Source organism: Heptranchias perlo, chromosome 10 (genome assembly GCF_035084215.1).
Source record: "Heptranchias perlo isolate sHepPer1 chromosome 10, sHepPer1.hap1, whole genome shotgun sequence".
Taxonomy (NCBI): Eukaryota; Metazoa; Chordata; class Chondrichthyes; order Hexanchiformes; family Hexanchidae; genus Heptranchias; species Heptranchias perlo.
In genome coordinates this window covers 76,001,493-76,013,950 of record NC_090334.1, presented here as the reverse complement: position 1 = coordinate 76,013,950, position 12,458 = coordinate 76,001,493, and the positions used below count along the sequence as shown (strand labels likewise).

The 12,458-nt window shown below is 46.5% G+C and overlaps 1 protein-coding gene across 2 annotated transcripts in view; it reads right to left on the bottom strand.

Moving 5' to 3' along the window:
- The window catches only part of LOC137326704 (neurexin-3-like), a 1,580,588-nt gene that overhangs the window by 375,351 nt on the left and 1,192,779 nt on the right, over nucleotides 1–12,458 (bottom strand). The window lies entirely within an intron of this gene.

Sequence of the window (12,458 nt, the reverse complement as noted above, 5' to 3'; positions counted from 1 at the left end):
CAGAAGCTATTGAAAGCTGGAGGAACAGAGACGATCTCAATATTCATGACTTAAGAACAGAAGCTTTGCTGTTGCATCTTCTTGACTCTATTGGAGGGGGAGTAATCAAGGTGTTTGACCAGGCATGGATACCCATGACTAAGCTTGAGGTCTTCACGACCACTTACTAAGAAGTCCGCACAGGTAGAGTTTCTATTTCCTGCACGTTCGCTCCTCGAAGGGACTCGCTCACTTGCCTAACTCGACCCATTTAGGAAATGCAGCAGCTAGTTTTGCACAGCAAGGTCCCACAAACAGCAATGAGATAATGATCAGATAATCTGCTTTTTAGTGATGTTGGTTGAAGGATAAATAATGTCCAGGACACTGGGGAGAACTCCCCTGCTCTTCTTCAAAATAGTGCCATGGGATCTTTTACATCCACCTCAGAGGACAGACGGGGCCTCGGTTTAAGGTCTCATCTGAAAGACGGCACCTCCGACAGTGCAGAACTCCCTCAGTACTGCACTGGAGTGTCAGCCTGGATTATATGCTCAAGTCTCTGGAGTGGGACTTGAACCCGCAACCTTCTGACTCAGAAGTGAGAGTCCTACTCGCTCAGCCACGCTGACATCTAAAAGACCACTAGTACAGTACAGAAGACATTTAATAACTTCAGTGATGTTGGAGCCTTCAGAGAGCCTTTGGTGTTCCAGTATCCTACAGTTGACACGTTCTGCTGTGTGAATTTGGCAAATTTACTTGCAAAGGAGTGTTCTTCACAAACACTTTTCTTTGTTGACAATTCTAAGGGAAGTCTAGAGTCATTGGCAGCCTACAGAACACTTAGTATAGAACACTGCCCCCCCACCCCACTGCACTTCTTTGAAATTGTGCAATGGGATCTTTTATGTCCACTTGAGAGGGCAGACGGGGCCTCGGTTTAACGTCTCAACCGAAACCACGATGCTTATCAGCACAGAGGAGCACCAGGTTGTCTGGAGCCCAGTGACAAGAATCTCGGCCCCTCCACCCCCCCCCCCCATTAATCAGTGAATCAGGACTTTATACCGCAGTAGTACTAAGCTAAGGCTTTTCTTGTGTGTGTAACACCTGTCACACTGTGTGATGCTGTTGTATAACACCAATACTCATTTCCATATTGTAGAAGGCCACAATCTCAATCCATGCCTTATCCAAGATCTGTTCGCAAGGATGCCACAACATGTACCCTGGCGAGATGAGATGCCTGTCCATGCCTGTAATTCAGAAAGATTTCTATCATGTCACTGTGAGTATTTGCTAAGTGGAGCCCAGGCTCTTCTCCATCAGAAAAAGCAAAAAAAAAACGATTGGACCAATAATTTCATTAACTGATTCTATTTTAACATGTTGCAATGAAAGTGGAACTTCCATTCAATGTTAAACAGGGAAAGCTGCTCTATTTTCATGTTATACTGTTTCCACTGGCAGGAGGGTTGGTGACCAGAGGACACAAAAGAACCAAAGTGGGGAGACGAGGAGAATTTTTTTTTGACACAGCGAGTTGTTACGATCTGGAATGCGCTGCCTGAAAGGGCGGTGGAAGCAGATTCAATAGTAACTTTCAAAAGGGAATTGGATAATTACTTGAAGGGGAAAAAAACTGCAGGACTTTGGGGAAAGCGTAGGGGGAGTGGAACTAATTGGGTAGCTCTTTCAAAGAGCCGGCACAGGCACGATGGGCCGAATGGCCTCCTTCTGTGCTGTATGATTCCATAGAGTTTTGAAATAATTCAAGTTAAAAAAAATGTCTTTTGTAACCAAATTTCAAAATGGAGACCAGAGGTCAGCCTTTTGCAAAATACGGGCCAGATTGTTCGACCTGTAAATTAGTCGGACACAGAGGGGGGTCATTTTAATTGCCAGCGGATTTTTAGCAGGAACACGCTGGTTTCAGAATGATTTTAACCACTGGGGCTCATTAACTTGCAGATGAGCGATTTCCCACCCGCGAGGAATTTCGGGTGACCCTTGACTGGGCCCGCCAGCACTCAGGTAAATGTGGGGGCCGGGAGTCCAGGGCAAAGGGGCGGTCTAAACTCTCCTCGTGAGAGCCGGAGGGAACGTTCCCGGCACCACGCAGGAAAGTAAAGAAACTTCCCTTTCTTTGCGTTTGCCGTCTGCTCAGAAGAGCAGGTCGAGATCAACGACAACGGTCTCCAGGCTGGACAGAATCATACAGCACAGAAGGAGGCCATTCGGCCCATCATGCCTATGCCGGTTCTCTGAAAGAGCTATCCAATTAGTCCCGCTCATCCTGCTCTTTCCCCATAGCACCGCAAATTACTCCTTTTTAAGTATATCATAAGAATCATAGAATCATAGAAGTTACAACATGAAAACAGGCCCTTCGGCCCAACATGTCCATGTCGCCCAGTTTATACCACTAAGCTAGTCCCAATTTCCTGCACTTGGCCCATATCCCTCTATACCCATCTTACCCATGTAACTGTCCAAATGCTTTTTAAAAGACAAAATTGTACCCGCCTCTACTACTGCCTCTGGCAGCTCGTTCCAGACACTCACCACCCTTTGAGTGAAAAAATTGCCCCTCTGGACCCTTTTGTATCTCTCCCCTCTCACCTTAAATCTATGCCCCCTCGTTATAGACTCCCCTACCTTTGGGAAAAGATTTTGACTATCTACCTTATCTATGTCCATCATTATTTTATAGACTTCTATAAGATCACCCCTAAACCTCCTACTCTCCAGGGAAAAAAGTCCCAGTCTGTCTAACCTCTCCCTATAAGTCAAACCATCAAGTCCCGGTAGCATCCTAGTAAATCTTTTCTGCACTCTTTCTAGTTTAATAATATCCTTTCTATAATAGGGTGACCAGAACTGTACACAGTATTCCAAGTGTGGCCTTACTAATGTCCTGTACAACTTCAACAAGACATCCCAACTCCTGTATTCAATGTTCTGACCAATGAGACCAAGCATGCCGAAGGCCTTCTTCACCACCCTATCCACCTGTGACTCCACTTTCAAGGAGCTATGAACCTGTACTCCTAGAACTCTTTGTTCTATAACTCTCCCCAACGCCCTACCATTAACGGAGTAGGTCCTGGCCCGATTCGATCTACCAAAATGCATCACCTCACATTTATCTAAATTAAACTCCATCTGCCATTCATCGGCCCACTGGCCCAATTTATCAAGATCCCGTTGCAATCCTAGATAACCTTCTTCACTGTCCACAATGCCACCAATCTTGGTGTCATCTGCAAACTTACTAACCATGCCTCCTAAATTCTCATCCAAATCATTAATATAAATAACAAATAACAGCGGACCCAGCACCGATCCCTGAGGCACACCGCTGGACACAGGCCTCCAGTTTGAAAAACAACCCTCTACAACCACCCTCTGTCTTCTGTCGTCAATCCAATTTTGTATCCAATTGGCTACCTCACCTTGGATCCCGTGAGATTTAACCTTATGTAACAACCTACCATGCGGTACCTTGTCAAAGGCTTTGCTGAAGTCCATGTAGACCACGTCTACTGCACAGCCCTCATCTATCTTCTTGGTTACCCCTTCAAAAAACTCAATCAAATTCGTGAGACATGATTTTCCTCTCACAAAACCATGCTGACTGTTCCTAATCAGTCCCTGCCTCTCCAAATGCCTGTATATCTCATTCCCTTTTGAAAGTTACTTTTGAATCTGCTTCCACCACCCTTTCAGGCAGTGCATTCCAGATCAGAACAACTCGCTACCTAAAAAAAAATTTCTCCTCATCTCCCCCCTGGTTTTTTGCCAATTACTGTAAGTCTGTGTCCTCTGGTTACCGACCCCCCCCCCCAACTACTGGAAACAGTTTCTCCTTATTTACTCTCTCAAAACCTTTCATAATTTTGAACACTTCTATTAAATCTCCCCTTAACCTTCTCTGTTCTAAGGAGAACAACCCCAGCTTCTGCAGTCTCTCCGCACAACTGAAACCCCTCATCCCCGGTTTCTGCCAGGGAGGCAGGGTTAAAATCGACCCCAGAGTCTTTGTTTTAGATGCTAATCAAGTTGTGTTTGGCCAAAACAGGAACAGGTATCTGGGGACGCTGTCAATCTGCAAACAACTGTTCGTCAACCAGTCAATGCCTATCAATCTGCATTGAGTGTTTCATCTTGACGGATGGACATCTTGGCTCCCAGGAGCTTTTGGTTTGGAATATAATTCATTCAGTTTGCCTATGATGTTGAACATGTCATTGTGTTGGGAAGCCTATGAAAGACTATCACCCAAAAGTCTCGCAGGTTATTGGACCCTGTAAGAAATATACTCTATCTTGCTTTAAGTATTGTACTTTGGGGACTCACTTGTATCTTACTGCTTCTGTGTATGGTTTTACTTGAAAATAAATCTATTTGTTTTAACTGATACTCATTGGTAGGTCTGACAAGTGAGTACTTATCACCTTTCAGGGAAGACAGAAGGTTATGGTGATGCACAAAACAAAGATGGTGGGAGACGTCCCGAACTGTAACAAACCCCTTTCACTTTTGTATGGAAGCTGGGACCACATTGTCTCTTAAGCCCATCCCATAGCTTATTTTTGCTGTAGAGCAAGGAAAGGTGAGGGGACAGTCCTGGATCTCAACTCAGTCGACATCCCATAGCAGGGTAGGCTGTGAGTGTGGAGGCCTCGTCTATGTACGGCCACAGATGAAAGCAGGGTGATTATTATATTCTAACAGTATAATAATACACTGGAGAACAATTGCGAGGAATTTTACAGTCTTTTAATATCTCAAACATTCCCCCCACACCACACACACAAACACAGGCATGTTCACTTACATACACACACAAATTCACACATGCACACACCGCACAAACACATGCATGCACCGCGCACATGCACTCATGCACACCGACACGCACTCGCTCATGCACACACACACACGCACCGCACACACACGGTATACGCACACACACACACGCACCGCACACACACGGTATACGCACACACACACACACGCACCGCACACACACGGTATATGCACACACACGGTATACGCACACACACACACGCACCGCACACACACAATATACGCACACACAAACACACCCTCACACACACACCCGCACACACACACATACATGTGCACATGCACGTACACACACATATACACACACAGGCACATGCATAATAGCTAAATGTTTCACCGCATTAAATTAATCTGCCGGCCCCTCCACTCTTAGTGCTTAAAACTCACCAAATTAACCACGTTCAGCATCAATTACTCTTATTTCAGTTTCCCTCAATCTCCAATATCTCCCCACAGGAAGGTCTTGACTACACCTGTCAATAAGAGTTTTGCATGGCTGCCCACGGACATTTGGAGATCCCACTCAGCCCACCACCAAATTATCTTTAATGATTTATTTCCTTTCTCGTCCCTGACTTAGCATATAGTTAATTGCAGATAGGTAATTGAAACTGTGGAATAAATCTATGGGGAGTCTATTGGTGGCTAACAGATGGATAGTTAAAAACTATACTGCGCACTCAGGAATAAAATGTGCCCTTTTGATCACTGTGATAAGATGCATTCTAAAGATATTATCCACAGAATATTGAAAGAATGTTGTCTCCTTTTCTTTCTCCTCTGATGTTCTCCTTCTCCGTTCCTGAAGTGAATCAGTGCTACAGGTGCTGGTCAGCTGATGATACTTCAATCAAGTGGCCATTCAGCTCAGACAGCGGACTAAAAATTGGTCCAGGCCCGTTTTTGGGCCTAAATAGGCAGCGTGCTCCGAGCGGGAGCCAGAAACAGGAGGCCTGAGGCTCCCCCGAATTTGGGCCTCAGGCTTTATCTTAATAATCGTGGCCAGCCAAGGAAGGGGGGGGGGGGGGGCGGGGGGGGGGCCTGTCGCACCTCCAGATGCAACTCACTGTGGGACCAAATTAGGCCACCTGCCTCGGTGGGTGGGAGAGAAGGGGAACAGGAAGGGGACCAGCGCGGGCCAGCGGCGACCCGCAGTAGATCCACCTTTTCGGTGGCAGCCTCCAGCGGTCCCTTTAAGAACTGTTGGTTAGGCCGCATTAGCAACCAACAAAATGGCCTGCTCAGCTCAGCGCTGATGGATTTCTGGGAAAGGTCCTTAAACAGGCGGCAGGCCCCGCGTTAAAATACTCAAGGAGCCTAACGTCTGTTTCAGGCCTGGAAAGCCACCTTTACCAATATGGTGGCCCCCCTAAAGCAGGCGATGATTGGATGCAGGGCATTATACCCGTCATTGACCTTTTTGCACCCCCCCCGCCCCGCACCCCAATTTGCTGCCCAAAAAAAAACGGGCGCATCGGGGACCCAGCAGGATATTCAACCGGGCAGAGCATCACGGCCAAGCCCGATCCAACTTCTGCCACTCACGGTGGCTTTCCGAAAAAAAGAGTCACTGGACGTTGATCAGGACTGGAGATTCTGACTGACCCTATCCTGGGACTATCAGCAGACATTATCGCTCCCTGATATCACCACCAGGCTGAAACCTGCTATCTCAGCTCTTGGGCCAGGGATTTAACCCGGGATTTTCCTGATCTGTGGAGCTGAAGACCACATTGAGTGGCGCATGTACACACCGGGCCACCCGGGGGAGGGAGTGAGGGGGGAAGAGATGCAGTCCAGGCTATAAGATCTAGGCACTGGCTGCCTTTTGCTTCAGAGTAAAAAAGACAGTTGGAACACATAGGCTTCAGTCAGAAATCAATGCAAAAATCATATTACTTCTGTGTGGGAGGCAATTGGGAGGAAGAAAGGAGGTCACGGTCACGTGACTTCAGCTGAGCTGCATGAGCTAATTAGTGCTGCTCTGGAGATGAAGTGATCCTATCTGAAGGGGCTGACAGCCTGGGGTGCAATTTTAACACGATGTAAGGCGATTTCGCGAAGGCAGACAAATTGAAATGATTTTTAACTGCGCGGGACTTGAAAGCTGACATTCCGTCCCCGCGTTGTCCCCTCCGTCCTTAAAAAAAAACACAAACCCAGTCTTCCTGAGGAATATGTAAGACTCTCCCCAAAAGTCCCCTTGTAGACGACGTCGAGACACACAACGGAATGCAAGTTTTCAGGGATTTATATACTCTGACATTTAGAACAGCACGCTGCCATTTCCATTCAATTAAATAAACACACATTTCCAACTTGCACTTGGAAGAACTGAGGCCTGATTTTATGGGCTGTATTAAAGTGGGCCTGTAGATTCAGCCAACATTAATCGATGACCTGTTCGTGCCTCTGTAATGATCTCACACACACCGTATTGAAATAATTTTACAACACCAAGTTATAGTCCAGCAATTTTATTTTAAATTCACAAGCTTTCGGAGGCTTCCTCCTTCCTCAGGTAAATGGAACATTTACCTGAGGAAGGAGGAAGCCTCCGAACATTTACCTGAGGAAGGAGGAAGCCTCCGAAAGCTTGTGAATTTAAAATAAAATTGCTGGACTATAACTTGGTGTTGTAAAATTGTTTACAATTGTCAACCCCAGTCCATCACCGGCATCTCCACATCATATTGAAATAGGCATTAAAAAAATGTTGTACTATTACACTTTGAGGCCCATTGATATTCCTGGCTATTAAATTATATATGAAAAACATTAAATAGAGTTGATTTTTTTGGGGGCAGGGGGTGGTTTATCATGCTCAGAAACACATCATCGTGCTTTAGCGACTGCAAAGCCATGGGATTCCTGGGATGAGGGGGTTATCTTATGAGGAAAGGTTGGACACGTTGCGCCTGCATATATTGGAGTTTAGAAGAATGAGAGGTGATCTTACTGAAACATATAAGATCCTGAGGGGATTGAAGGGGTAGATGATGAGGGGATGTTTCCCCTTGTGGGAGAGACTAAAACTAAGGGCCATAGTTTAAAAATAAGGGGTCTCCCATTTAAGACGGAGATGAGGAGAAATGTTTTCTCTCAGAGGGTCGTGAGTCTGTGGAACTCCCTTCCCCAGAGAGCGGTGGAGGCAGGGTCATTGAATATTTTTTTAAGGCTGAGTTAGATGGATTCCTGATTAACAAGGGAGTCAAAGGTTATAGTAGGTAGACGGGAAAGTAGGGTTAAGGTCACAATCAGATCAGCCATGATCTTATCAAATGGCAGAGCAGGCTCGAGGGGCCGATTGGCCTACTCCTGCTCTTAATTCATATGTCCGTAAGCGGCTGAGAAATCCGTAATATAGATCGTGTGGGAATCGTGCCGGGTCATTTCGAAGTCAATGGAGAGACGTGTAACGGGCAGCTGAATTGATATCGCCCGTTTTACACTGTCGCCCAAAGTCAAAATTACCCACTCCACTGGGAGTTTTAAAGCAACAATAAATAATAATTAGATCATGCCCAGTGTTGCACTTAAAACTAACGGTACAGCTCACCAATTCACTACCTAATGTTGACGTGTTCAGTAGAGACTGGGATGATCCCAGTTCCCATCTCACATCGATGTGGCAGTAGGTGCACTGCGATTGGACTCAGTACGCCCTGCTCTAGGGAGAGGTATAAATAAAGATAACCACTCCTGTGAGCCCTGCTAGAAAGAGCAGGTCAGGTGAAGACTGGATCAGGCTGGGTTGCGATGTCTCCCACAGTGGAACAGCTCATTGATACTCACCATCCAGGCTCGCACGCGCAGTATGACCACTGCAGCGAAGCACGGGAGGGCGGGCAGCACCTGGGGACCAGTAGCACAGCACGGTGACAAATTAAACCAAATGCCTCCTACTTAAAGTGGTACACTCCCCCCCCAATCTATGAATCCGCCATTTTGCCGTCTCCCCCATCAAGCAGTGCCAGTGCGTAAAGTGCGATCCTTAGCATCGCATCAGCAGCGTGGTCACCGCAGTGATGTCACTTCAGATGCCGCCCTCAAATTGGAGGTCCCGCCAACACCTGGCGATCGTTGTGACATGGATTTTTTTTTTATTCGTTCACGGGATGTGGGCGTCGCTGGCGAGGCCAGCATTTATTGCCCATCCCTAATTGCCCTCGAGAAGGTGGTGGTGAGCCGCCTTCTTGAACCGCTGCAGTCCGTGTGGTGACGGTTCTCCCACAGTGCTGTTAGGAAGGGAGTTCCAGGATTTTGACCCAGTGACGATGAAGGAACGGCGATATATTTCCAAGTCGGGATGGTGTGTGACTTGGAGGGGAACGTGCAGGTGGTGTTGTTCCCATGCGCCTGCTGCTCTTGTCCTTCTAGGTGGTAGAGGTCACGGGTTTGGGAGGTGCTGTCGAAGAAGCCTTGGCGAGTTGCTGCAGTGCATCCTGTGGATGGTGCACACTGCAGCCACAGTGCGCTGGTGGTGAAGGGAGTGAATGTTTAGGGTGGTGGATGGGGTGCCAATCAAGCGGGCTGCTTTATCTTGGATGGTGTCGAGCTTCTTGAGTGTTGTTGGAGCTGCACTCATCCAGGCAAGTGGAGAGTATTCCATCACACTCCTGACTTGTGCCTTGTAGATGGTGGAAAGGCTTTGGGGAGTCAGGAGGTGAGTCACTCGCCGCAGAATACCCAGCCTCTGACCTGCTCTCGTAGCCACAGTATTTATATGGCTGGTCCAGTTAAGTTTCTGGTCAATGGTGACCCCCAGGATGTTGATGGTGGGGGATTCGGCGATGGTAATGCCGTTGAATGTCAAGGGGAGGTGGTTAGACTCTCTCTTGTTGGAGATGTTTGTAAACAATTTTACAACACCAAGTTATAGTCCAGCAATTTTATTTTAAATTCACAAGCTTTCGGAGATTTTCTCCTTCCTCAGGCAAATGTTTCAAGATGGTCATTGCCTGGCACTTATCTGGCGCGAATGTTACTTGCCACTTATGAGCCCAAGCCTGGATGTTGTCCAGGTCTTGCTGCATGCGGGCTCGGACTGCTTCATTATCTGAGGGGTTGCGAATGTAACTGAACACTGTGCAATCATCAGCGAACATCCCCATTTCTGACCTTATGATGGAGGGAAGGTCATTGATGAAGCAGCTGAAGATGGTTGGGCCGAGGACACTGCCCTGAGGAACTCCTGCAGCAATGCCCTGGGGCTGAGATGATTGGCCTCTAACAACTGTTAGCGTGGATTTTGGACTGTTGAATTAAAGGCAACGATGAAGTGACTAATGGGTACACGACAGTGGTATTTACCCTAAAACCACACTGAAATGCGCTTTGTGTAGATTAGACTAACCTTAATTAAAGGCTTAAATATAACGCTTGACTACTAATAAAATGGACACTATTAAACAAAATGGATTCTATTAAACAAAGGGACACTATTAAATAAAATGGATTCTGTGACTGTGGGAAAGACAGTTAAAAGTGTTGAGTTTGTACATTCCAGAACTGGCTCACAGTCTGGGAATACAAAGGACATTTCATAACGAACTGATAAAACTATAGAACCAGACTACATGAAACAAAGGCATGCTGTCTTAAGGTGATAATAGTTGTTCGGACTTAATTGGTTAATGCGTAAGCAGTCCGTTGTTGCTATGCGGACTTAATTGGTTAATGTGTAAACTGTCCGTTGTTGCTGTGCGGACTTAATTGGTTAATGTGTAAACTGTCCGTTGTTGCTGTGCGGACTTAATTGGTTAATGTGTGTAATCAAGATTAATGATGTAAAAGCTACTGAAATCTGTATTTCAAAGGTATAAAAAAGCATGACAACCATTTTAAAGTTGAGAAGCTGTCTGCGTGCATTGCGGAATGCCCAGTCTTCTCCCAAAGTACTTTGTCCAATAAACTGCATGTTGAATCTTTAAGTCTGACTCCGAGTGGTGATTTTTCCCACAACAATTGGCGTAGTCGGCAGGATCTCACTACTGGTGAGTTGATCGGTTGGCCTCGATCAGCGAACTGGAGTAGAGATCATTGAACTGTGGGAGTCAGACTAAGTCAACAGTGCAGTTAACACAGGGGGGTAAGTTAAGAGAATTTATGGGACTGTTGGGTATAACTAAGAGCTGGTTGCTTGTGCTGATCGACTAAGGACAAGGAAGTGTCTCTTTGCATCCTGCCTTAGACTGGCTGTTAAGAGGGGAGATCCCCCACGCGAAGGTCAGGACCTTGAAGTGGATGCAAAAACAGGGGCACTTGTGATTGTTTAACATTTCCACTAAAGTGTGTTTAGTATGAAGAATTATGTTTCCTGTCATTACTATTGGTTCGCTAACTCTTACTGCCCAGGCGGCACAGTCTAAAGCAGCTATACATCTGGGTAGTCCGGTTACTACCGGCCCTTCCGCTGTCGAATAGTAGCCTGGCTTGTTGGTGATGGTAGAGTGAGGAATATGCCGGGCCATGAGGTTACAGATTGTGCTGGAATACAATTCTGCTGCTGCTGATGGCCCACAGCGCCTCATGGATGCCCAGTTTTGAGCTGCCAGATCTGTTCTGAATCTATCCCATTCAGCACGGTGGTAGTGCCACAATTTAAATTGTGCTATGGATGCAGAGAGTGACGCTGCCAAATTACGCGGGAGATTAGTCTCAGTAGCAATCTCTGTGGCTGAAGGCGTCAGCCGTGGCTCAGTGGGTAGCACTCTCGCCTCTGAGTCTGAAAACCATGGGTTCAAATCCCACTCCAGAGACTTGAGTGTGAAATCTAGGCTGACTCTCCCAGTACTGAGGGAGTGCTGCACTGTCAGGGATGCCGCCTTTCAGGTGAGATGTTAAACAGAGGCCCCATCTGCCCTCTCAGGTAGACATAAAAGGTCCCACAGCCACTATTTTGAAGAAGAGCAGGACAATTCTCCCCAGTGTCCTGGCTAATATTTATCCCTCAACCAACACCTGACAACAGATTATCTATTCATTATCGTGTGGTGGTTAGAATGTGGAACTCGCGACCTCATGGAGTGGTTGAGGCGAATAGCACAGATGCATTTAAGGGGAAGCTAAATAAACAAATGAAGGAGGAAGCATATGTTGATGAGTGTTAGATGAAGTAGGGAGGGAGGAGGCTCATGTGGAGCATGGACCTGTTGGGGCCGAATGGCCTGTATCTGTGCTGTACATTCTATGTAAGAGATGGATTGGGGAACAGATCCATTCACAGTTTGGGAAAGAAGTTCCAGAAACTATGCCAGCACAGAGATCGAAGCAGTGATATATGGGAAGCCTGAAGATCTCGATCACTCCCAACAGGAAATGCTTGTTACAAGCCAGGTTTCCCATCTTTGGTAAACAGAGCATCTGGCACTTTTAATATTGAGGAATTAAGTGATAGTGACACGGGTGAAGCTGTCTGCTTAATGCCTAATCCAGTATGGATTGTGTGGAGACAAGGTTTAATTGTAAATTGTTAGTGTTGAAGAACTCATGGCTGACGATAGGGTCCTGAAACTATGTACAATACACTTCAATAAGGGCACAAGTCATCCGTTATCGCCATGGTAATGGACTGTGTTACTGCCCAATGTGGAACTGAGTCA